Below are 22,259 nucleotides of genomic sequence, written 5' to 3'. Positions count from 1 at the left end.
GAGAACCAGTGTGGCTTCTGAAAGGGCCAAGGAACAGTAGATATGATGTTTGCTGCCAGACAACTCCAGGAGAAATGCCAGGAGCAGAACAGAGGTCTGTACGTAACGTTTGTAGATCTGACTAAGGCCTTCGACACTGTTGGTTGTGAGAGCTTATGGAAAATTATGTCAAAATTTGGTTGCCCAGAGAAGTTCATCAATATTGTATGTCAATTTCATGGTGGCATGTTTGCTGGGGTTCTGGATGATGGACAATGCTCTCCTGCCTTCCCAGTCACCAGTAGAGTGAAACAGAACTGTGTGCTTGCTCCCATGCTTTTTTTAGCATGATGTTTTCAGCCATGTTGACAAGTGCTTTCAATGAGAATGAACATGTCATGAAGGTCAACTACCGTACTGATGGTAAGTTCTTCAATTTGAAAAGGCTAGAAGCCAAGACCAAAGTGTAGGGACTGTTGGTGCATGATTTTCTGTTTGCAGATGATTGTGCACTCAATCCAGCCTCTGAAGCTGAGATGCAACAAAGTATGGATCAATTCTCTGCTGCCTGTGCTAATTATGGCCTAATTGGCTAATTAACACCAAGAAAACATAGGTGCTCTATCAGCCACCATCACACCATCCATATGTGGAACCATGGTTACAACAAATGGAGAAGTTTTGAATGCTGTGAATAAGTTCACTTATGTTGGTAGTGTACTTTTTAGGGATGTACACATTGACAGTGAGGTTGATGCACTCTTTGCCAGAGCTAACTCAGCGTTTGGGTGGCTCTGAAGAAAAGTTTGGGAGAGAAGAGGTATTAAACTGACTACCAAACTGAAGGTCTACAGAGCCATTGTGCTGACCTCATTGTTATATGCTTGTGAAACATGGACAGTCTATCAGCACCATGCCAGGAAACTGAATCGCTTCCATTTGAACTGTCTTTGGAAGATTCTGAGGATCACCTGGAAGGATAAGTTACCAGACACTGAAGTCCTTGCTCAAGTTGAACTGCTAGGTATTCAGACTATGCTTCAGAGAGTGCCACTCCGATGGGCTAGTCACGTTGTTCGAATGCATAATGTTAATGTATGCTTGCCAAAAATACTATTTTATGGAGAACTCGCATGGAGCAGGTGATCTCACAGTGGCCAGAAGAAACGATACAAGGACACTTTCAAGGTCTCTCAAGAAGTTTGGATTTGACTGTGCAACATGGGAGCCACTGGCACGAGACCACTCAGCATGGTGTATTGTACCCACATCAGAAAGGGTGCTGTGCTCTTTGAGCAAAGCAGAATTGAGACAGCACAAAGTAAAGGCAGGATGCGCAAAATTGGGATATCCAAATTATTCACATGGACTATCTGTGCCCAATTGGTGGTAGAGCATCCTGACCTCATATTGGTCTGGTCAGCCACAATGGGACACACTGAGATTTCGCTTTATCATGGTGATGTCATTTTGGTCCTCGTGGAAGAGGAAGGACAACAACCAACCAACCAACCAACCAGGGTGGGAAACTGCTGGAGGCAATCAGGAGATAACTAGGAAGGGCTGGGAGGGGAAGCTGGTGGGGGCCATCCTGTGGATAACAGACAATGGAGGTCCTGGCTAGGTTAAGGGTAACAGATTTGGGTGTGGAAAGCCAGATGAAGTGGGAAGATTCAAGGAGGTTCCCAGAGTCTGTACCTCATCCATAACAGTGGTGACAAATTGAAGTCAATATTTGTTTGCTCCTACCATTGTCAAAGACTTGTGTACAGACAACAGTATAGAAAGAGCACTGGACTTGGAAATGGGAGCCTCAGTTTACTCTGTGATAATGGTCAAGTCACTTAACATCTTTAAGCTGATCCTCTTCTGTTAAGTGGGGTTGGCAATAAAATTGAGTCACAGGGTTACCCTGAGGAAAATGCTTTTTCATCTGTAAAGTACTAGATAAGTGTGAGTTATTAGTACAAGCTAGTAGCTGGTTGATGAAAGTAGAGTTTTGGCTGTGCTTTAGTTGTGGATTATTTGCGTATCATAATTGCCTCATAGTATTTAAGTAATAATTTATCAATTGACTTTGCCATGTTTTTAGTACCTGTAATTGTATCACACTTGTTAAGTTGGATTTTTTTTCTCTGATATTCACAGTCTTGTATAAATTATTGAAGGGAAGGGAAGTGTTAAGTAGATAGAGTGTATATGGGAAATGCTTTTGAATTTTATGCTAAATAAAATGCACGTTATTTAGTATCAACTCAGAAAAACAGTCATTTTTTTTCCTAATAGTATTTTATTTTTTTCCAATTACATGTAAAAGATAGTTTTTAGCATTCATTTTTGTGCAGTTTTGAGTTCCAAATTTTTCTCCCTCCTCCTTTCCCTCTTCCTTCCCCAAGATAGCAAGCAGTCTTATATAGGTTATACATGTACAATCATGTTAGACATATATGTCCACATTAGTCAAGTTGTGAAAGAAGAATCAAAACAAAAGGGAAAAACCGTGAGAGAAAAAACAAAGCACCAAAAAAACCTGAAAGTAGTACATTTTGATCTGCTTTCAGACTACATGGACTCTGCATGTGGTTAGCATTTTCCATCACAAGTCTTTTGGAATTGTTTTGGATCATTGTACTGCCCAGAAGAGTTAAGGCTGTCAAAGTTGGTTTGCAAAGCATGTTGCTCTTACTGTGCATAATGTTCTCCTGATTCTGTTCACCTCACTCAGCATCAGTTCGTGTAAGTCCAGGTTGGGTTTTTTTTTGTAATCTTCCTGCTCATCCTAACTAGACAAGTAGTTCTTAGATAAATTCAAAAGAGCTTTTTTAAAAATTCAAAATATTGCAACAAATATTTATTAAAGGCCTAGATAAGAAACTGTCCATGATGACTAAAATGCAGGTACAGAAAGACAGACATTGCAACACAGAAAGAAATAACTATAATGTAAAGTACAGGTATTGGAGAACTAGAAATAAAGTGCTCTGAGAGTTCAGAGGACAAAGAGCTCTATTAAGAGACCAAGACAACAAGCTGTTGAAGTGTATTTGCTTCTTTAGAGGAAGTGTAATAGTTTCAGTCACAGGACAAGTGTCTGAGTCTGCAGGGGCTCTCCTGATCACTGAACAGTTCCCTTGGTGCTGACCTACTTGCACTGAAGTAACCGTCTTTGCTTCCACAGCCCAAAGCAGATGTGTTAAATGGCAATTTTGTGACCTTTTTACTGGGAACACATAACACATGGTACAGCGGAAGGATCACTGGCTCTGAATTTAGAGGACATGGGTTAAAAATCTTGCCTCTAACCCTACCTATGTGACCCTGGCAACTCACTTTTACGTTTCCAATCCTTAGTTTTCTCATCTTTAAAATGAGAGGGTTGGACTAGATGGCTGGAGGTGCCTTCCATCTCTAAATTTGTGATTCTACATACATAGGCCATGGTTCTGGAAATACTTTCCAGCTAAAGAGTCTTTGAGGAACCATAGATAATTTATACACAAAAATAGGGACAGACAACATATCCCCAAGGTCCAACCACGTGTCTGCTCACTTGTCAGAGATGATAATAGTTATTTATATAATATTATGTTTATATATTATATATGATATAATTTATATTTTAAAGTTTGCAAAGGGCTTTATAAATACCCACTCTTGTGAGTCTGGTAACAACTGGTGAAGGAAGTGCTGCAGGTATTATTATCCCTCTTAACTCAGAGGGTAAGTGATTTACACAGGAAATATTAGAGGACAGATGTGAATTCAGGTCTTCCTGATTCCAATTCTTGTGCTCTCTGTTTCTGAGAAGAGAGCCGGTGTTTGTGTGATGAGAGGAGCAACGTTCTGGAATCAGAAGATCCGCTTTGAGTTCTCCCTCTGCCCCTTAGTAGCTGTGGGGACCATGGCTAAGTCACTTTACTCATGTCAAGTGTCCTTATCCATAAAACGTGTATAATGTGCTTTTCTCACAGGATTGTTGTGAGGAAATGTGTTAGAACTGATGTACTGTTATCTTTCATCTATCTTGTATTTGCCCAGCACTTTACTATGCTGCTTTGAGATGACTTTGGCCAGTTTAGTAACACTAATGGTTTAACTAGCATGGAAGCTAATCTTCAGATAGCTTACCAGATGCCCTGGTTTTAGAATTTCCAGATGACACTTCACAAAGGTAATTCCTGTGTATCCAGTGCTTATGTCTTATTTCTAACTTCCTTACGTGTATGTGTGCTCAAAAGTCATACAGCTAGCTGTTAGTGGCAGACCTTGGGCTAGAATCCTGGTCTCCTGAATTAGAAACTAATGTAAGAGAAGACTGGAACTGTAACTTGGAAACAAACTATGAAAGTGATGAGGGCTGGAAGGGGGATGTGAGCCCCCCAAAAAGACTGGGGTACCAGGGACAGGTCATCTGGAGAAGAATTCACGAACTCAAGCATTGTTGAAGTCCAAGTAAAGATTTATTGCGCTTTTCAGTGGGCAAGACTTCCTAGACTTCCTACAACCTTAGAGGAGTACAGGAAAGTTTATATTGGATTTTCTATAGTATCACTTGTGCCAAATATGCTAACTAGGTGTTTTGGGGTGGGGTTAGGGAGTGGTTAAGGGGTGGTCAGTTCTTAAAGGAACATGCACTTTTGGTATCTACTGTGCAGGTATTTTATCCAAAATTCATCGGGAAATAGCCCAAGAGAGGGGCTGTTTGGAGGTATGGTTTTAGGCTTGAAATGTCACTAAGTCAACCAGCAGTCAGGGCAGGCTCAGAAAATACCAGATTGTTCTCATCAATTTCTTGTTGGACAAGATAAATGTAAGGGAGTATAGGTATGTCCAAGTCTAGGATACATATGATTGGTCAGTGAGTAGTAAATGTTGTTATGACCCAATACACAGCTGGTTAAGCCTAAAGAGTTTTGTAGGTGCATCTGGCTACTACAGCAGGAAGGGAAATAATGGTTGTTGCTATGGCAAGCTGTGTCCTTGGGTTAGGGAGAAACTGCCTGAGATAGTATTTTGAGGTGAGGTAGAAATGTAATTTTTAAAGAGAAATGTGATTTTACAATTGGGGTCCAAGTCCATGCACCCAAGCACCCCATCAAAAGGGCCTTGAGTATCAGGCTGAGGGGTTTGAATAGAAGTTGATAGATGCTGTGCAATGAAAAAGCATGAGATACCTCAGGGAGAGCAGAAAAAAGGCAATAAGGAACCATTGACTAGGAAGGTCAGAAAAGGCTACACATAGAAGGTGGCGCTGGAGCTGAGCCTTGAAGGAAACTAAGGATGGAACAGTGGGAGTTCATTCCAGGAATGGGGTGATAGGTCTTGCAAAAGCAGATGAGGAACAGTAAGAAGGTGAGTTTTCCTGGACCCTAGTGTGTATGAAGAGGAGTAATGTATAATAAGGCTGGAAAAATAAGTTGAAAGAGTAGAGTGCTGGGCCTGGAGAGAGGAAGACCCTAGTTCAAATCTGACCTTGGACACTGACTAGCTTGTGACCTTGGGCGAGTCACTTCACGCTGTTTGCCTTGGTTTCCTCCTCTGTAAAATAACATACCACTCCAGTGTCTTTGCCAAGAAAACCCCAAATGGGATCTTGAAGAGTTGGACATGACTGACCATCCCAACAACAAAGCCCATGGACATTAGATAACAAGGATGAACTTGCTCTTCATTCTAAAGAGCTTGGTGCATGGGGATGAGAATCTCTGACTTCAGAGTTGGGAAGCCTTAAAACCCTTAAAGAAACAGAATCAGCTTCTACTATTTTTAAGGCAAGAGCTTCTACTTTTTCTAAAAATCCTCAAATGTATCTGTGATTCCATAGAACCCACCTGGTGCCCATTTACGTGTGTCAGCACTTCTGTCTTTGCCCATCTTCTACGACTCTTCTCCATGTATTCATCTTATATAACTCCTGTCTGTGTCCTCCTTGAAGTTCATCACTTGATCCACTCAACATGGTGATGATCTTCCTCAAAACAAACAAGATTTTTGAGCTTTAGAATGACATGATTATACCTTTGTCATTTGGGAAGATTAGTAGTTCTATCTCCTTTTATACTAACTTAATTGATTCCCTATCTCACTCCCCATAGAATTTTTTCCAAACTTTATTTCCTCAACTCTCTTTCTCTGCAAGGACCTTGCCTCTTTAATGAGAAAATTAAGGCCATTTGAAATGATATCTCTTTTATCCTGTATTCTTTATTTTTGCTCCCCTTGAAGTCATCTCCATCTCTTTCCTCCTTTCTTCTTTCCAAGGCCAGCCTCATCACCATATGTTCTTGAGCTTTTCCCTCTAATAGATTATACTTCAATCATTTCTTTTCTACAGTCTTCAACCTCTCCTTACCTTTCTTAGTACCTTCAAATATGTGCAAATCTCCCTGATCCTTGTCAAAAATCTTCATTAGGCTTTACCATTTCCTCAAGCTATCTTTCTATATTTATCCTCTTTTTCTCAACCAAATGCCTAAAAGTTATCTACGTTCTACCTTCCTTTTTCCTGTCTCTCCTCAATCCTTTGTAGTCTAGGTTTCAGCCTAATCACTTGACTGAAACAATTCTCTCCCAAGTTACTGTGACCTTTTAATGGCAGAATTGGTCTCTTATCAGTCTTCATTCTTCTTGACTGATTGCTACATTTGATGCTCTTGACCACCCTCTCCTCCCACCTGAACTTTCTTCATTAGTCATATATGATTTTACTCTCTCCTGTTTTTATTTTACTTTTCTGACCATTCCTCTTCAGCCTCCTTTGCAGTTTCATTATCCAGATGATAAGCACCTGTGAGTGTTCCCCATGGCTCCTTCCCTTTCTTTTCTCTTTGTATAATGTTTTGGTGACCTCTTCACCTTTTCTGGGCTTAATTATCAGAAGGTAACATTTGAGTTCAGTCTTGAAGCAGAGTTTTATTTTGGTAATTATTTTTATTTTTAATTGATCCTCAGTGGAAACTAAAATTACTTAATGTATCTTAAGGTACAGGCATGTTTCTTTCTCTTCCCTTCTCCTTGTTTTGGTCTAGAACCACCAGCAGGCATTTCAGATAAGACCTAAGACAAGGATGCATTGACAGCGTGAACAAACATCTTCAGCAGTTTTGCCGGTTTCCCACTTCTCCGGACATTAGAGACCCCAAGCCAAGGAAGGTGATGCCAGGTTCATCCACTATGGGAGCAGCCACAGCCTCTCCTATGCCACCCTCCTGTGAGGTTTTCCACAGTCAAGATGCGAACATGGGTTGCTTGGGCACTCACCATGGGCTTAATTTAAGGGAATCAAGCACCTGGATGTTGATCTTTTCTTTCTTCAGCTGCTCTGCAGCTGCCAAGGCTTCATGGAGTGTCAATCCACCTCCAGTCCCAGTCACCTGGTCATCCTTGCTCTTCAGGACCACCTTAGCCTGGTCAATCTGGAAGTGTTCATTGTTGTTGTAAATGACTGCATTGTCTGGGCGACTGGTTCTTATGAAACAGATGTCCTTTGTGTTGGCAACTAACTCAGCCACCTTCTCGGTAGCCACAGCATCATTCAGGTAAAAGATTGTTCCACTGGGAATGCTCCGGAACATGGTAAGATCTTCAAGGTCCATCTGAGAAGGATCATCTTCACTGATGGACATCCCTCAGTGTGAGCCACAGAGGTTGACATTGCTCTCAGAAGTGACTGCCATACAGATCTGGTCAAAGGCCCTGGTGAAGAAGGTGGCAAAAGTGCTTCAGTAAAGCACGGTTCTGTCTTGTGTGGCCATATCCCATGGTGATGCTTACCATGTTCTATTCTGCAATGAAGCACTCAATGATGTGATTGAGATGTTCCTTCTTAAAGAGTTCTGAAAAGGTGGACTTCTTGGTGTCCCCATCTAGGGCAATCACATGATCACTGGCATTTTCCAGTTTGGCCAGGGCCATGCTATAGGCTTTGTGGGTGGCTAGCTTGTTTCCAAGCTTGTAATTTGGGTGAGATGGCTTCTGGAAGTTGGTGATGTTCACTGTAGGGGCATCTTCTTTGGGGAGAGTAGTTAGAATCTTCTGCTTGCTTTGGATTTGGCTGTATATTTCCTTAATGACCTGTTTTGCCATGTTTTTGGGAAGGGGCTTCCCATGCCAAGCTTCCTTATCTTCCACACCTGAGGTTTTTCTTACCTTATATGTCTTTGCAGTGATAGCCAGTGGCTTATTGTGGGCCTGGTCAAAGTCTTTGCAGAGTTCTTCCATACTGTGTCCATCCACAACCATGATGTTCCACCCAAAGGATTCTCATTGCTTCTGGTACATTTCCATGTGGTGCTGCAGTGGGGCAGGTTTGCTCTGGCCCAACCAGTTAATGTCACAGGTGGCAGTCAGGTTGTCCAACTTGTAAAATCCTGTGAAGGCCATGGCCTCCCATAGGGAGTCTTCAGACACCTCCCTGTTACCCAGCAAACAGTAGCTGACTTTGTCAAAGTAATTGCCTCTGTAGGCCATTCCACATGCTAATCCAAGCCCTTGACCTAGGGAGCCAGTAGTCGCATCTGTAAAGGCTTATTTAGGAGCTGGGTGGCCATCTGGAATGGAGATGATATTCCTCAAATTCACCAGCTCAGCCTCTGGCAGGAAGCAAGCCTTGGGCCAGACTATATAGAAGATGGGAGCTGCATGATCCTTGGACAGCATGAAATGGTCATTGCTGGGATCCTTGTAGTCCTGGGGTTTGTACTTTATGATGTGGAAGAAAAGGACCGCCAAGATCTCTGCCACACTGCAGCATGATGTGGGGTGGCCCAGAGCTGGCCACAGTGGTGGCTTGGATGGAGTTGATGCGGTGCTATCTTTCAGTGCCTGCAGTTTCTGTTGGTCCCGCTTATGGTAATCCTCCATGGTGAAGGGGGTTTGGCATGGATCCTGAGCCCGCGCAGATGAAGCAACAGTGTGCACAGAGAAGGGGAGGAAGAGCAAAGCAAACAGAGTTTAAGAAAGTGCATGCCAGGCATGGGATTCAGTGCAAAGACAGAGAGGTGGAAGATGACACATTGTGTGTGAGGAACCTATGTAGACTGGTATGGCTGGACTATACATTTCATGAGAGTGATTTTAATAAGTTAGAACAGGACAAGATTATGAAGAGCTTCAGATGTCAAACAGAAAATTTTATATTTGATTCTGGCGATAATGGGGAGCTACTGGAGTTTACAGAATCAACATAATGTCTTCTGCAAACCGGGGCACCTGGAGAACCTCTCTATCCATATGGAATCTCACTTCAGTTTGGGCTCTGCAGTGTCTCTCACAGTGGCAATCAATACAGCTCCATTGTTTTATACCTCGCCTGATATTTATAATTCAGAGAATTGCTAGGCATGATATTTCTTTTCTTCCTTTTTTTAGAAGTAATATTTCTGTTGTTATATCTTTCAAGGAATCTTGAGACACCTTATGAAAGAGCCCATCTGGCTGGATTTTTGTGTATTGAATCAAATGCTTTCTTTGTAATCAACAAGCAGCAAACATTGGGAATATTATATTCACTGATTCTTTCAAGTAATTGTAAAATGGCAAAAATACACCTTATTATTTTGAATCTCATTTGGAAAAGCCTATTTTCTGTCAGTGATAATAGCAGTTATGTAGTAAAGTTCATCAAGTGTTTTTACAAATATCTCATTTACTATCCTTGAGATTGCTCTTGATTTGTTTTGCTAGAATGAGACTTTACCTTTGAACAGTCTGAAAGCAAATACAATACACACAATCTTTTTCTGTAGTATGTGATTCTCATTAAAATTTTGTAGAGATAGGGTAATAGGCATATGCACTGTTAGTTACTGATGCTCTTTCATGAGGTTGCCTTTTTATGAATAAGGTCCCGGATTTTTTCCACTTGTTTGGTATCTGACCTCTCCAAATACCTGGCACATTGATCCCCCCATGATCTCACAGTTGTGTTGCTTCTGACACAGACCTTATAGCTACACTTGGTCCAGCACGTGTGCTTCTACTATTACTCTCTTTAGTGCCATTTCTCCCTTTTTTATAAGTCCTTGTAGGACAGTGATGTTAGGGGCTTCCTTGATGGAGAAAGCTGTTTGTTATACTGATGGTTTGTGGTCCTCCTTCCACTTCCCCCTAAATGCCCTTGGACTGGTTCTTTTTGGTTGTCTTCAAACTCCATTCTCTCTTCTCTGCCTTATGAACTAATATTTAATATTGTTCATAATTGTCCATTATCTTCACAAAATTTTATGATCAAATTTCTAGTTTATCTTTGTGATGTCCTTGGCAGCCATTGCTGTTGGGCAAATAAGTCAGTTGTTTGCTTACTGAAGGATTTGATTGGGCCTTTTTGTTGTAACTTCAGTTTATCAGTAGAAAGTGAGGAAAGCTCCCGGCACTTTGGATGGATCTCCTGTGTTGAGTTTGTGGTAAGACATCTCCAAGAGTCATACCGGACGGGCAGACGTGGATAGGTTGGCATCTGCGTCTTTGGACAGAACTCTTGAGTTGATGAAATCCCAAGTCTGAGTATTGCTGAGTGTTCTGGGGAATGTTTGATGTAAAAGGTCATCTTAAAAAAAATGAACTTTGTAGATCGAGTTAGTTACAATTCTTTTCATCACTTTTTACAATGCAAATAGCATGCCATTAGTTCATCCTTTGTATACAAGGACCTAAGTAACCTTTGGCAGGCCAGCCTGTAAAAGCTTTTAAGTACTGGCTAGTTGAAAGAAGACAAGCCTAGCTGAGTTCCTAAAACTTCAGTAACATTCATTTCAGGTTAGTAATTTTTTTTCCCTTCAGAACTGAGTCATGGAAGAGTTGAGATATGTCTCCTTGGAGGGAGAACCTGATCTAGTATGGTCTCTGACTTCATTGAAATGTCAAAATATGCATAAAACATTGTGCTAGGTGCTAGGAAAGCTGTAGTTGGGTATTTTTCCAAAAGAGAATGACTGTCAAATGTCTAGGGACCATAGAAAATTGTAGAGTTTTATTTATTGTAAGCACATAAAGCAGTATTGCCATGGGATTGAGCTGTCTAGCAGGAAGTGCTAATAAATACTTTTTTTTTAAAATACAGAATATTCTTTTGAAAAGTTTTTGCTACGGTAAGATTTTACCTCTATTAAATAGTTTAGTTCTGAAGCATGTACAATAAAGATTTTAATAGATTTCTAGATTTTCTGTAACCTTACATAGTACTGTGTATATAGGATATCTTTTGACCACTCTTATTTTACTCAGGTTAAATGATAGTGCAGTAAGAGGAAGTGGGATTTTACTGAAAAGACCTTGGAGAATTGATCACATGGACATGTAAGGATGTGATAATACACCTTAGGATAAAAGTCTTATTTTTCCTTAGAACTATTTCAACTTGGAGCTTTTTATACGTTGTAAATATGCCCCTACCTTTCCTTTTTTCTTGTACCTGAAAGAAGTTTGGGTTTGTGCACTGTGTGCGCTGAACCTAATAACTTACAAACCATATGCTTGAAAAGGGAAATTTTTTTAATAGAAAAAGTGTATGAATGTGGTTCTGACTTGCTGTATTTAATTGTGGAAGATTATCAGTTTGTCCTTAAGGGTTATTGACATTCCTCTGGAGAGAAAACATGGTGTCATGAAATTAGAAAAGAGCATGAGACTTATAGTCTGGAAGACTTTGAGTCTTGCCAGTGACACCATTATGTGACATAAAGCATTTCTCCCCTGCAGGTCCATTTCCTCATCTGTTAAATGGAGATGGTAATTCTCGTAGTATTCCTCCCTTGTTGCCTTGTGACAACCAAATGGAAAGCTTGAAGTTCTATGTAAATATCAGTTATTCTCTCTGCTAGCGTGAAGAATAAATTAACATTTTCTTTAAACCAACATTGCTTTACTTCTTTATATGTTTTCTATATGTAAATCAAATCCAGTTTGATTGGTTGTAGGAAGTTGTTTTGCAGATCTCTCTGCTTTAAAGAAAACTTTTTCATTTTCATTGATAACTTTGCATCTGTTATATAAAAAAATCATGCACCAAACCATAAAATGGTCTATATTTAACAGGGAAATTATTTTTAAATAGTTAATTAAATACTAACTTAAAAGGGGGAAGAACATAATCTTAATTTTAAAATATTAAAAAGTTAATCACATGTGTAACCCATATAATAATTAGATTTTGCATTTTATATACAATAATAGTTGAAATGGAAATATAAATGAAGCACATGTTATGGAAACTGCTATCTTTGTTTTGTAAATTACCTGGCTGCTGTTAAGATTAGATTCTAGTTTATCCATGTGAAACTTTGGGCAGTTTGAGAGGAAATTAATGGGTTAAATATCTGTGGGCTGGCTAAAACTGCAGTGTCCAATAAATTTAAAGGCTCCCTCTGATTGACAGTTGATGCTTAGAGAGGCTGGATCAGATTAGTCCAGGCTTCAGGCTTTGTTGAGACTGGGAAGCCATTTTAGGATTCTTTGGTGTGGAAGCGAAAACACGGTGCTGTCAACTTGCAAACTTCCCTCTTGGAGAATCGGTTTGTGTGCTTGCAAAACTTTTGGAATAGAAGCATGAAAATATGTAGGAGTGCCCTGAGCAGGTGATCTGAAAGTGGACCTGGAACTCTGGATAAAGAGGTTGGATAGGTTTATTGTTGTCATATTGAATTGTAATAAAGAGATTAATCTTGGTGCTTTCTAGGCACGTTTTAAAGAAGATTGATCTTCTTTTTGGTTGTTTTATTTGCTTTTACATGTGCTGCAATAATAAATTGTTAGAGCACTACTCTGTTACCTACAGTGGCCGGTGGAGATATATTTGTGGCAAGTTCAGTTTCAGTTTAACTCTACTTCAATGGGTGAAATTGTGGACCTGCTTTTATCTTTCCCTCACTTAATAAGTGACTCAGTTTGTTATCAGTGACTTATTATAACTAGCCTTTTCATAATTATAAATGTTCTTAGGCCTTCTAAATAGATTGCAACTTTTAACCTATTTTACTTTTGGAAGTAATACCTGGTGAAGTTTTCCATCAATTTTTGGATACTGTTTGTGTACGGTGTTGAAAATTTGTTATCTTTGTCATCTTTGAAATAAGAAGTTTATTGCCTTTTTCTAACATATCTTCAAAACTGATTTTATGATCCTATAACCAAATTTTGTTTATTGTGGTCCCATTTGGTTATCTTACTTTATAATATTGGCTTGAAACATGTGGCTGTATAACTTGTCATCTTGAGGGTACTTTGATGCATATCATTTTCTAAACTGTTACTTTCAACAGTTCCTAGACCAGTAGGGATGTATGCTTTCTGAATAGAACATATTCAGATTATATATGATAGGTGTTAAAAACTAGGCTTTCAGTCATATACCTTACTTACTCTTTTCGTTTCATAACAAACTTTGAAATGTTTATATTTGCATCTTCGGCTGTGAATTACCAAACTGTTTTATCATTCCTTTTGAAGGAGAAAAACTCCTAATATGTTTGAGATACCTTAAAAGTCAGGGAGAAAGTTTTAAATCTATGCTATAAAATTCTTGAATAGTCTTTCAAAATAAATTTGAAAGTTTGAAACTGGCATTTATTTCCATAATAGAATAACATACTGATTTATTGGTGTTGTGTTAATCTTTGAACTCTTGACATTAACTGTATTAGATCAATAAGACAACTTAAATGAGACCAAATAAATTTTTTCCTTGTGACTTTTATGTTCATTGTAACGGTAATGTTTTTTTCCTGTATGATAATGATACCAGTGATGCACAATTAGTAAGACTATACACTTTCAAAATGATTTTCCAGTTGTGGCAGAAGATGCAAATGTCAACTTTTAATTTTATTGTGAAATCAAAATAATATAAAGTTCCCGTCTTTCATCCACTTGCTCATCAGATGTGATTGTGTTGTGAAATGTAGATCATGCTTTGGGGAGCCTGGCTGGATTTAAGAATGAAACAGAGGGAGGCTAGCTTGTCCGTATACAAGTAAAAATCTGTCAGACTGTGTCATTATCATTGGTCTTTAATCAGCTGAGCTAAGCAGCTACAGACAGCAATAGTAATCTGAAACTCTTTATTTAAAAATCAAGGACTACTAGCAAAGGACTTTCGATGCTAAGGCTAGAACTGCTTGGGAATACTGCATGTGGAACTTGGAGGTTCCTGCATCAGGGTTTGGACAAATTTGTGCTACTAATTTTCATTGTAGGTCACATAATTCATTCTCAGACTTAAAAACAATATTACTATACATTAGTACAAAACTCTTTTTTCTAAGAAAGAATGCAGAGTTCTTTGTAACAATACAGTTTATAACTTTAAAAACTATTACAAAAAATAAAAAAGTTGAATGAAATGAGCAATAGGGTTATGTCTCAAACAGTCAAAACCTGAGAGTGGAACTTGCATTTGTATATCTTGATTTCGGACATAGCACCGCCCAGACTGCTAACTTAGGCCGGTCGGCATTCTTTAAAACATTCAGAAGGTTTTCCAGGCTCTTTTTCTTCTAAGTCCTCAGTCATACTCAAGATGTGTGGTATTTTAACTCTGAAAACTAGATGTAAATATCCATATTCAGTGATCTTTAACAGGCTTTTTTAGGGTGTAGGTCATGGGTAGTATGGCTTCCTTCAGTGTGGGATGCAAATGGCAAAGATATACTATTACGTTATCTCCTTTAATTAGCAGTGATATAAATGGAAACTGGCATCGGTATTTTTTTAAAATGATATTAACAGTGGTTATGTATTCCAGAAAGAATGGAATATCAATAGGTGATTCAAACTATATTTTTATTTTTAAATGTTCTACTGGATTGTAAAAAAAAAAAAAAAGGTTCAAATTTGCCACTTTAACATGTTGGCTACCAATGCTTAAAAAAAAATCTGGGCCTGTTACACCTGTGTTTTTTGTTCATTTCAGTAGTTCACACAGGAAAAAAGAATCAAGGGTCCCAATTAAGAAGAGGCTTAATTTTGGGAGGAGGGATGGGGCAGATAAATAGTTAACTTCTTTTTAAAATAATTATTGACAGGGAACACAAAACTTCAATAAATAGTTTCTGAGTAATATCATCCTCCTTGTCCTTTGAAAAGCTAATTGTGAGTAATAATAGTTGCTCAACCTTGGGGAGCTCTGCTCCATTCTGGATGGAGTAGCCATGATGGCATTCTTGTCTCTAGAGGCGCACCTAGGTGGTGCAGTGGGTAGAGTGCCTGGCCTGGAATCAGGAAGACACGAGTTCGAATTTGGCCTCAGACACTTCCTGAGTGACCTGTGCAGTCAGTACATTCTGCCTCAGTTTCCTCCTCTGTAAAATGAGCCGGAGGAGCAAATAGCAAACCACTCCAGTATCTTTGCCAAGCAAACTCCAAATGGGGTCATGAAGAGTTGGGTATTACTGAAACAAGTCAACAGCAAAAGAGGGGATAACTAAAGCAGTATTATCTTCTCTCCCACCCTGCACCCTTACACCCTTCTCAATTAAACCAACTGTCTGTCCTGTGGTCTGAAGGTCTCTAAGTTCTAATTTAGGGTCTGTAGAAAATAGCTTGTTCTCCTATTCTTTGCTTGGATTCTGAATATTATATTTAAAATAATCACAATTATTTAATTTTGTACTAATGAACTTTGCACAGCAAATAGGTAATGTTTATTTTTAAGGTGGATTTTCTGCTGCTTTAAAACTAGCATTCTGTTATCTTCCTTGCATTTTGATAGGTCACATTTTATTTCTTAATTTACTCTTCAATGAAATTGTGACCTTAGAACTTAAGGTAGCAAACCAAGTACCTTGTAACTCATGCAATAAGAAAGGGTTGTTTATAACAAATACAGACAATTTTAAAAGTAAATAGAGAACAGGAAGAATATAGCAGCTAATCTTTCATATAGTTTAAAGAGTCACTTGATCACTGTAACTGCTGCAAACACATTTCATTATGTTCTTCTTTTTCTCCTCCACCTCCAAATAAACAAACACAGTTTGCTTTCTCCATTTTTTCTTGTCATTGCCATTATGATTCCTGACCCTGGCATCTGTTAGAATTTAGTGCATGCTTAGAGGAGACATAAGCAACAGCTTGTCTTTTATTTGTACATTTTTTACAACATTCAGTGAAGTCTACCACTGGTTCTGTCAATAAAGATTTGCTATAGGATCCAAGTTATACCAGCACATTAGATACACAATTGATACCCATTTTTACCTTGTCTTAAAACTGGGCCAGATACAATTTACCTATAACTTAAGACCCAATTTACAGCCCAATATTAACTGTGAGTCCTACCATTTGGAATTTATTTTAAGCTTAGGCATTCTGGAATTTTTCAAAACCCACACAGTTACCATCTTATTTCCTGCCCTACTTTTGCCTGTGCTATTGTAATAACCTTTTGACTGTTCTTGCCTCTACGTTACTTCCTTCTCTAATCTATCCTTCCATCTTTAAAAAGCTGCTGAAATTATCTTCCTAAGACACAGGTCAGTTCTTATCACTGCCTTACCCAAAAACCTTCCGTGGTTTCCTATTTTCTCTAGTTTAAATACAAACTCCTCAGCCTAGCATCTCAAGTCCACTGTAGTTCCAGCCTACCTTTTGGGTTTTCTGTTACATTACTGAATTTCACACACTGTACATTTTAGCCAAACTGTAGTTTGTTTTCCCAACTCATTGGTAGTCTCCCACCTACGTGTGTTTTCACAAGGTGTCTGTAATGGGTTCGCTCTTTCAGAATTCTTATCTTCCTTTAAGCTCAGTTCATGTGTCTGCAAAATTCTTTCTGATTCCTCTGGTTTAGCTGTGTTCTCTCTGCCTCCAGACTGCCTTGCCTTGTATCATATTTATCTGTTTATCCATCATATCTCTTTCTCCCTGTTTATCCCCCACTCCCAGCAAGGTCCTTCAGGGCGGGGGAATTTTTTCCCTTTTTGTTCAGTTCCTTGCAGGTAGTAGGCCTTTGACAAATATTTTAAGTTGTATTGAGTTGTTACAGTGGGGGGAGCTCCCCTTCTCCCCTCCTACTAAAGGTGATAAGGTAGCTTAAATACTCCCTTTTTTTTTTTTTTTTTCAGTCAGCGTGGAATATTTATTGCAGTGCCAGGTACAATGTACATTATCAATCAATGCAGACAGAAAACAGGGATCACAATGTAAGGAAGAAAAATTAGAGACTTCAACAGATTGACAGAATTTCTTTGCTGCTATACCCTACAGTATCAGGCACATCTGGTAGTGCGGTAAATGTGACTTTGATTCCTCTTTTCTAAGTAACTGTGTAAGCAAGTAACTATATAAGGCTTAAGTAACCACATATGAAAGATTGAAGCACAAAAACAGCAAGAACGCAAAAATGCAAAGCTTTCCTATCCAAAGAAAAGTTCTACTTTCTCCAGGGATGAAACTTCTTTTATGGTTGGAAAAATAATGGTTAAATAAGAATTAAAAGAATTGTCTTAGAATCTTGACTCTGCTGTCGTGTGACCTTAGGCAAGTCACTCAACCTTCTCGAGGCTGAGTCATGTGTGAAACCAATACATCTTTTTTTTTTTTTATTTTGTAATGTTTAACAATCACTGCCATACAATTGCGATTTTATCCCTCCCCACCTACTCCCTACTACCCCCCTCCCTCCCCACGACTGCATACAATTCTGTATAGATTCTACATATACTTTCCTATTGAGTATATTTTCACTGTAGTCATGCTATGTAGTCAGACTAAGATAAATGAAAGAAATCGTATAACAAATCAGAACATGATACACAAACACATACACATACACAAACATGATCTGCTACAATATGTGAGTGACTTCCATATTTCTCTCTCTGAGTGTGGAAGGCATTTTGCCTTGAGATCCTCCATTGGGATTTTTTTTTTTTTTTTTGGTAAGAAGTTCTTGTGTTATTACAAAAATCTAAGTCTACCAGAAAAAACTCTCACACACTGTGGTTGTTGCTGTGCATAAAGTTCTCCTGGTTCTGCTCCTTTCACTCAGCATCAGGTCATATAAGTCCTTCCAGGCCTCTCTGAAGTCTTCTTGTTCATCATTTCTTATGGCACAATAGTACTCCATTACATTCATATACCATAATTTATTCAGCCATTCCCCAATTGATGGACATCCCCTTGACTTCCAGTTTTTGGCAACTACATAGAGTGCTGCTATAAATATTTTTGTACATGTGGGACCCTTTCCCATTTTTATGATCTCTTGGGGATATAGTCCTAGTAGCGATATTGCTGGGTCAAAGGGTATGCACATTTTTGTAGCCCTTTGGGCATAGTTCCAAATTGCTCTCCAGAATGGTTGGATGCGCTCGCAGCTCCACCAACAATGAATTAGTGTTCCAACTCTCCCACATCCTCTCCAGCATTTATCATTTTCTTGTTCTGTCATGTTTGCCAATCTTATAGGTGTGATGTGGTACCTCAGAGTTGTTTTGATTTGCATCTCTCTAACCAATAGTGATTTAGAACATTTTTTCATATGATTATAGATAGCCTTAACCTCTTCCTCTGAAAATTGCCTGTTCATATCCTTTGACCATTTATCAATTGGGGAATGACTTGTATGATTATACATTTGGGTCAGTTCTCTATATATTCTAGAAATGAGGCCTTTATCCCCGAGCTTAGCTGTAAAAATTCTTTCCCAATTTACTACATCCCTCCGGATTTTGGTTGCATTAGATTTGGTTGTGCAAAAACTTCTCAGTTTAATGTAATCAAAGTTATCCATTTTGCATTTCATAATGCATTCTATCTCTCCTTTAGTAAAGAATTCTTCCCTTCTCCATAGATCTGATAAATACACTATTCCTTGCTTCTCCAGTTTATTCATGGTATCAATCTTTATACCTAAATCATGTACCCATTTGGACTTTATTCTTGTGTACGGTGTCAGGTATGGGTCTATGCCTAATTTCCGCCACACTGTTATCCAGTTTTCCCAGCAATTTTTGTCAAACAATGAGTTCTTATCCCAGAAGCTGGGGTCCTTGGGTTTATCAAACAGAAGGTTGCTATATTCCTTTCCTACTGCATCTTGAGTGCCAAGTCTATTCCACTTGTCTACCTCTCTGTTTCTTAGCCAATACCAAGTGGTTTTGATAATTGCTGCTTTATAGTACAGTTTGAGGTCTGGTAGCGCTAGGCCACCTTCCCAAGCATTTCTTTTCATTAGTCCCTTTGATATTCTGGACCTTTTGTTTTTCCAAATGAATTTTGATATTATTTTGTCCAGCTCTAGAAAGTAATTGTCTGATAGTTTAATTGGTATGGCACTAAATAAGTAAATTAATTTAGGTAGAATTGTCATTTTTATTATATTAGCACGGCCTACCCATTAGCAACTAATGTTTTTCCACTTACTTAAATCTGACTTTATTTGTGCAAAAAGTGTCTTGTAATTGTGTTCATATAATCCCTGGGTTTGTTTTGGCAGGTAGACTCCTAAGTATTTTATACTGTCTACCCTAACTTTAAATGGGATTTCTCTTTCTATCTCTTGCTGTTGGACTTTGTTGCTAATATATAGGAATGCAGAAGATTTGTGTGGGTTTATTTTGTACCCTGCAACTTTGCCAAAGTTGTTTATTAATTCTAGTAATTTTTTACTTGAATCTCTGGGATTCTCTAGGTAAATCATCATATCATCTGCAAAGAGTGATAACTTAGTTTCTTCTTTGGCTATTTTAATTCCTTGGATATCTTTATCTTGTCTAATTGCTACAGCTAACATTTCTAGTACCATATTAAATAATAGTGGTGATAATGGACAACCTTGTTTCACCCCTGATCTTATTGGGAATGCATCTAGCTTATCCCCATTGCATATAATGCTTGCTGAAGGTTTTCGATAGATACTGCTTATTATTTTATGGAAAGTTCCCTTTATTCCTACATTCTCCAGTGTTTTTAGTAGGAATGGATGTTGTATTTTGTCAGAAGCTTTTTCTGCATCTATTGAGATAATCATGTGGTTTTTGTTAGCTTTGTTGTTGATGTGATCGATAATGCTAATAGTTTTCCTAATATTGAACCAGCCCTGTAGTCCTGGTATGAGTCCTACCTGATCATAGTGTATTAATCTCGTGATAAGATGCTGTATTTGCTAGAATCTTATTTAAAATTTTTGCATCTATATTCATTAGGGAAATTGGTCTATAACTTTCTTTCTCTGTTTTGTCTCTTCCTGGTTTGGGTATCAAAACCATATTTGTATCATAGAAAGAATTTGGGAGGACTCCTTCTTCCCCAATTTTCAAGAATAGTGTATGTAGTATTGGAATTAACTGTTCTTTAAATGTTTGATAGAATTCAATCCATCTGGCCCTGGAGATTTTTTCCTAGGGAGTTCATTGATGGCTTGTTCAATTTCTTTTTCTGAGATGGGGTTGTTTAAGTATTCAACTTCCTCTTCTGTTAATCTGGGCAATTTATATTTTTTAAAATATTCATCCATCTCGTTTAGATTATCGAATTTGTGGGCATGGGCAAAGTAGTTTCTAATTATTGTTTTAATTTCCTCCTCATTGGAGGTGAGTTCACCCCTTTCATTTTTAATATTAGTAATTTGGTTTTCTTCTTTCTTTTTTTTAATCAGATTGACCAAAGGTTTATCAATTTTATTAGTTTTTTCATAAAACCAACTATTGGTTTTATTTATTAATTCAATAGTTTTCTTAATTTCAATTTTATTAATCTCTCCTTTGGTTTTCAGTATTTCTAATTTGGTATTTACTTGGGGATTTTCAATACTCCTTTTCTTATACTGACAGAAAGCTCCAATGTTTTCCCTTTGAGGACTTTAGTATAAAAAAACCATAAAAATGGTCAAAGCAATATATTCATACTGCCTTTTAAAGGGAAAATTAGAAATAGGGCATAACTTTTTATATCCTGAAGTTTTATTCTCCAGCATTTAAAATTCTTATTATTAGGGCCAATCCTCTTCCAAAGAAAAGCTGACTAATTGTATCTAGGAAATAGTCTTCATATTGTGGCACCTGTGACAGATTTCAAAACTAACAGTTAACCCCATCTAGAAATATTCAGTAATAAGTATGTGGAGCAGAAGGTTAGTTTATTAAGTGCTCTGGTGAATCAGTAGGGAAGTCTTTTAAGCATGTAGAGCCCTCCATGACTATTCTTTTGATTTCCCATATTGTGTAATTGTGGCTATATATGAAACATTTCTAGAAATATCACTAGTTTTGTAAGTAAGGATATAAAATACCCTTGCCAGAACTTTTTATTAATGAAAAAGTGTCAATAAGTATAGATAGAATGGTGGTGATGGTGGTGATGGGTGGTAGATTTATTTCCTTTGAATGAATGTACTTTAAATTAAGCAATGATTTGGGAATAGGAAAGTTAGAAATGTTTTATTTTTGCATTATTTGAATATATGAAGTAGTGATCGTTAAATAGTTACATAATCCAAAGAATGACTGATAATAAGTTGTGCAGTGCAGCGTCTATTGCAGACCTGCACACCTTGGCAGTAGGTAGGAGCCAAAATGAAAATAGACTAAACTTCTTTGAGCCACAGATAGTCTAGTCCCTAGAGACAGACTGACTGTGGTTGGTTGCCTTGAGTCACATAACAAACAGGAGAATGCACAGTGACAGACCAAAAGCATTCATTACATCTTTTCTTTCTTTTTCATTTTTCTTGGACTGCCTCAAATCCTTTGGGGGTCGGGGTCCCTAAATGACCAAGGGCCATATGTTGTGCGGGCCTGATCTGTTGGATGCTTAGGATGTCACTCAGCAGTCAGTCTGCAAACATTTCTTAGATAGCTGCTAAATAAGAAGGTTAGAAGCAGTTTGCTGTGGTTCTAGTTCTCTGTTAAGGAAGAATGAACTTTTTACTTGAGTGAGTGTGTGTGTTGTTGAAGCTACTTATAGATGTTGAAGCCAGAAAGTACATAAAATTGGGGGACAGTTTTTTCCTCTTTCCTTTCTGATTCCTTAGATTTGTTGCATCCAAATCTAAATTTTCATTGTTCTCTTATAAAATCTTTTTTATTGTTTTTGACTGTCAAGATCAGTTAATATTATGGACAGAGACAGGTAAAAAAGTAAATATAGATAAATGAACAGACTAAACATAGTATACTATATCACAAAAGTACTGTACTACTCAATTACATAAGTAAAATAGCAGTATTGAAGTGCATATTACTGAAGTTTCTAGTTGGAGCCAGGGCCTTCCTGGAAGGGAGCTGAAAAACGTGATAGATGGGAGGGGGGAAAGTAGCTTATAATTATTTTGTTAACCAAGCTGA

At 38.1% G+C, this 22,259-nt stretch overlaps 1 protein-coding gene and 1 pseudogene across 13 annotated transcripts in view; one reads left to right on the top strand and one right to left on the bottom strand.

Moving 5' to 3' along the window:
- Positions 1 to 22,259, top strand: part of SUN1 (Sad1 and UNC84 domain containing 1) — a 76,361-nt gene that overhangs the window by 7,233 nt on the left and 46,869 nt on the right. For 4 of the 13 annotated variants that reach the window (XM_072597791.1, XM_072597792.1, XM_072597789.1 and 1 more), the window contains exon 1: positions 12,384 to 12,588. The exons of 4 other annotated variants lie outside the window; for them this stretch is intronic. The gene's annotated coding sequence lies outside the window, so the exon portion shown is untranslated. Of the gene's footprint in view, positions 1 to 12,376; positions 12,589 to 17,062; positions 17,202 to 22,259 lie in introns of those variants that run through there. 5 more of the 13 variants (XM_072597788.1, XM_072597787.1, XM_072597793.1 and 2 more) reach the window with 4 other exon arrangements.
- LOC140532230 (transketolase-like) lies at positions 7,036 to 8,841 on the bottom strand (annotated as a pseudogene).

This window comes from Notamacropus eugenii, chromosome 3, assembly GCF_028372415.1.
Source record: "Notamacropus eugenii isolate mMacEug1 chromosome 3, mMacEug1.pri_v2, whole genome shotgun sequence".
NCBI lineage: Eukaryota > Metazoa > Chordata > Mammalia > Diprotodontia > Macropodidae > Notamacropus > Notamacropus eugenii.
This window is presented reverse-complemented; position numbering and strand designations above follow the sequence as displayed.